This window comes from Osmia lignaria, unplaced genomic scaffold (assembly GCF_051020975.1).
Source record: "Osmia lignaria lignaria isolate PbOS001 unplaced genomic scaffold, iyOsmLign1 scaffold0006, whole genome shotgun sequence".
Taxonomy (NCBI): domain Eukaryota; kingdom Metazoa; phylum Arthropoda; class Insecta; order Hymenoptera; family Megachilidae; genus Osmia; species Osmia lignaria.
Genome location: NW_027478163.1, coordinates 67,501 through 72,500, shown reverse-complemented (window position 1 = coordinate 72,500; position 5,000 = coordinate 67,501).

Sequence of the window (5,000 nt, the reverse complement as noted above, 5' to 3'; positions counted from 1 at the left end):
AACCGAAGTCATAAAAGAGCCACACGCTCGACGCTACTCCCGACCGGTCCGAGCGAACCGAAAGTGCCTTCCTATAAATACCGAACGGCCGGCCGCTAGGTCGGCGACGCATGGGCTTACGCCCAGGCGTATGCCTGTGCAAACCGCCGTGAGAGCGTACCATCCCGCCGGCACGGTAAAACTTAGACTGAAAATATCGTCGAACATATCCTTTCATTTTATAACGTTCTATACATGAAAATTAATAAATTAACATGCAGGACATAATAAATTCACATTCTCATGTAAATCATGGGTTTAATTAATATTTTAAAAAATTTTAAAACCGCCCAGAACCGATGAGATGAAAATATTAAAACGATATTTTTGCATTTTCTTACGGTAAAACATTAACAAATAAGCGACTATAGCAATATAAAACTCCATTTGTAATTTAATTAATCAAAATTAATATTTTTTTTTGATTTTTCAGCGATCCAGAACCGATGAGACGAAAACATTAAAACGATATTTTTGCATTTTCTTACGACAAAACATTAACAAATACGAGACTATAACAATATAAAACTACATATGTAATTTAATTAATCAAAATTAATAATTTTTTTTGATTTTTCAGTGATCCAGAACCGATAAGTCGAAAATTTTAACAATCATATTTTTGCATTCTGTACCGTGGATCCATCGTTAAACGCTATTAAACTAACGTCCGTGATGGTATAAATGCAGATTTTCGCTCCGTTTAGCCAAAATAACGAACTTTAGGTGCGCTCCGAAATATTTCAAAGTCCCAGCGGCGTATTGCTTCGCCTCTTAGAACCGATTAGTCGAAAATTTTAACAATCATATTTTTGCATTCTGTACCGTGGATCCATCGTTAAACGCTATTAAACTAACGTCCGTGATGGTATAAATGCAGATTTTCGCTCCGTTTAGCCAAAATAACGAACTTTAGGTGCGCTCCGAAATATTTCAAAGTCCCAGCGGCGTATTGCTTCGCCTCTTAGAACCGATTAGTCGAAAATTTTAACAATCATATTTTTGCATTCTGTACCGTGGATCCATCGTTAAACGCTATTGAACTAACGTCCGTGATGGTATAAATGCAGATTTTCGCTCCGTTTAGCCAAAATAACGAACTTTAGGTGCGCTCCGAAATATTTCAAAGTCCCAGCGGCGTATTGCTTCGCCTCTTAGAACCGATTAGTCGAAAATTTTAACAATCATATTTTTGCATTCTGTACCGTGGATCCATCGTTAAACGCTATTAAACTAACGTCCGTGATGGTATAAATGCAGATTTTCGCTCCGTTTAGCCAAAATAACGAACTTTAGGTGCGCTCCGAAATATTTCAAAGTCCCAGCGGCGTATTGCTTCGCCTCTTAGAACCGATTAGTCGAAAATTTTAACAATCATATTTTTGCATTCTGTACCGTGGATCCATCGTTAAACGCTATTAAACTAACGTCCGTGATGGTATAAATGCAGATTTTCGCTCCGTTTAGCCAAAATAACGAACTTTAGGTGCGCTCCGAAATATTTCAAAGTCCCAGCGGCGTATTGCTTCGCCTCTTAGAACCGATTAGTCGAAAATTTTAACAATCATATTTTTGCATTCTGTACCGTGGATCCATCGTTAAACGCTATTGAACTAACGTCCGTGATGGTATAAATGCAGATTTTCGCTCCGTTTAGCCAAAATAACGAACTTTAGGTGCGCTCCGAAATATTTCAAAGTCCCAGCGGCGTATTGCTTCGCCTCTTAGAACCGATTAGTCGAAAATTTTAACAATCATATTTTTGCATTCTGTACCGTGGATCGATCGTTAAACGCTATTGAACTAACGTCCGTGATGGTATAAATGCAGATTTTCGCTCCGTTTAGCCAAAATAACGAACTTTAGGTGCGCTCCGAAATATTTCAAAGTCCCAGCGGCGTATTGCTTCGCCTCTTAGAACCGATTAGTCGAAAATTTTAACAATCATATTTTTGCATTCTGTACCGTGGATCCATCGTTAAACGCTATTAAACTAACGTCCGTGATGGTATAAATGCAGATTTTCGCTCCGTTTAGCCAAAATAACGAACTTTAGGTGCGCTCCGAAATATTTCAAAGTCCCAGCGGCGTATTGCTTCGCCTCTTAGAACCGATTAGTCGAAAATTTTAACAATCATATTTTTGCATTCTGTACCGTGGATCGATCGTTAAACGCTATTGAACTAACGTCCGTGATGGTATAAATGCAGATTTTCGCTCCGTTTAGCCAAAATAACGAACTTTAGGTGCGCTCCGAAATATTTCAAAGTCCCAGCGGCGTATTGCTTCGCCTCTTAGAACCGATTAGTCGAAAATTTTAACAATCATATTTTTGCATTCTGTACCGTGGATCCATCGTTAAACGCTATTAAACTAACGTCCGTGATGGTATAAATGCAGATTTTCGCTCCGTTTAGCCAAAATAACGAACTTTAGGTGCGCTCCGAAATATTTCAAAGTCCCAGCGGCGTATTGCTTCGCCTCTTAGAACCGATTAGTCGAAAATTTTAACAATCATATTTTTGCATTCTGTACCGTGGATCGATCGTTAAACGCTATTGAACTAACGTCCGTGATGGTATAAATGCAGATTTTCGCTCCGTTTAGCCAAAATAACGAACTTTAGGTGCGCTCCGAAATATTTCAAAGTCCCAGCGGCGTATTGCTTCGCCTCTTAGAACCGATTAGTCGAAAATTTTAACAATCATATTTTTGCATTCTGTACCGTGGATCCATCGTTAAACGCTATTAAACTAACGTCCGTGATGGTATAAATGCAGATTTTCGCTCCGTTTAGCCAAAATAACGAACTTTAGGTGCGCTCCGAAATATTTCAAAGTCCCAGCGGCGTATTGCTTCGCCTCTTAGAACCGATTAGTCGAAAATTTTAACAATCATATTTTTGCATTCTGTACCGTGGATCCATCGTTAAACGCTATTGAACTAACGTCCGTGATGGTATAAATGCAGATTTTCGCTCCGTTTAGCCAAAATAACGAACTTTAGGTGCGCTCCGAAATATTTCAAAGTCCCAGCGGCGTATTGCTTCGCCTCTTAGAACCGATTAGTCGAAAATTTTAACAATCATATTTTTGCATTCTGTACCGTGGATCCATCGTTAAACGCTATTAAACTAACGTCCGTGATGGTATAAATGCAGATTTTCGCTCCGTTTAGCCAAAATAACGAACTTTAGGTGCGCTCCGAAATATTTCAAAGTCCCAGCGGCGTATTGCTTCGCCTCTTAGAACCGATTAGTCGAAAATTTTAACAATCATATTTTTGCATTCTGTACCGTGGATCGATCGTTAAACGCTATTGAACTAACGTCCGTGATGGTATAAATGCAGATTTTCGCTCCGTTTAGCCAAAATAACGAACTTTAGGTGCGCTCCGAAATATTTCAAAGTCCCAGCGGCGTATTGCTTCGCCTCTTAGAACCGATTAGTCGAAAATTTTAACAATCATATTTTTGCATTCTGTACCGTGGATCCATCGTTAAACGCTATTAAACTAACGTCCGTGATGGTATAAATGCAGATTTTCGCTCCGTTTAGCCAAAATAACGAACTTTAGGTGCGCTCCGAAATATTTCAAAGTCCCAGCGGCGTATTGCTTCGCCTCTTAGAACCGATTAGTCGAAAATTTTAACAATCATATTTTTGCATTCTGTACCGTGGATCCATCGTTAAACGCTATTAAACTAACGTCCGTGATGGTATAAATGCAGATTTTCGCTCCGTTTAGCCAAAATAACGAACTTTAGGTGCGCTCCGAAATATTTCAAAGTCCCAGCGGCGTATTGCTTCGCCTCTTAGAACCGATTAGTCGAAAATTTTAACAATCATATTTTTGCATTCTGTACCGTGGATCCATCGTTAAACGCTATTAAACTAACGTCCGTGATGGTATAAATGCAGATTTTCGCTCCGTTTAGCCAAAATAACGAACTTTAGGTGCGCTCCGAAATATTTCAAAGTCCCAGCGGCGTATTGCTTCGCCTCTTAGAACCGATTAGTCGAAAATTTTAACAATCATATTTTTGCATTCTGTACCGTGGATCCATCGTTAAACGCTATTGAACTAACGTCCGTGATGGTATAAATGCAGATTTTCGCTCCGTTTAGCCAAAATAACGAACTTTAGGTGCGCTCCGAAATATTTCAAAGTCCCAGCGGCGTATTGCTTCGCCTCTTAGAACCGATTAGTCGAAAATTTTAACAATCATATTTTTGCATTCTGTACCGTGGATCGATCGTTAAACGCTATTGAACTAACGTCCGTGATGGTATAAATGCAGATTTTCGCTCCGTTTAGCCAAAATAACGAACTTTAGGTGCGCTCCGAAATATTTCAAAGTCCCAGCGGCGTATTGCTTCGCCTCTTAGAACCGATTAGTCGAAAATTTTAACAATCATATTTTTGCATTCTGTACCGTGGATCGATCGTTAAACGCTATTGAACTAACGTCCGTGATGGTATAAATGCAGATTTTCGCTCCGTTTAGCCAAAATAACGAACTTTAGGTGCGCTCCGAAATATTTCAAAGTCCCAGCGGCGTATTGCTTCGCCTCTTAGAACCGATTAGTCGAAAATTTTAACAATCATATTTTTGCATTCTGTACCGTGGATCCATCGTTAAACGCTATTAAACTAACGTCCGTGATGGTATAAATGCAGATTTTCGCTCCGTTTAGCCAAAATAACGAACTTTAGGTGCGCTCCGAAATATTTCAAAGTCCCAGCGGCGTATTGCTTCGCCTCTTAGAACCGATTAGTCGAAAATTTTAACAATCATATTTTTGCATTCTGTACCGTGGATCGATCGTTAAACGCTATTGAACTAACGTCCGTGATGGTATAAATGCAGATTTTCGCTCCGTTTAGCCAAAATAACGAACTTTAGGTGCGCTCCGAAATATTTCAAAGTCCCAGCCGCGTATTGCTTTGCCCCGAAATTT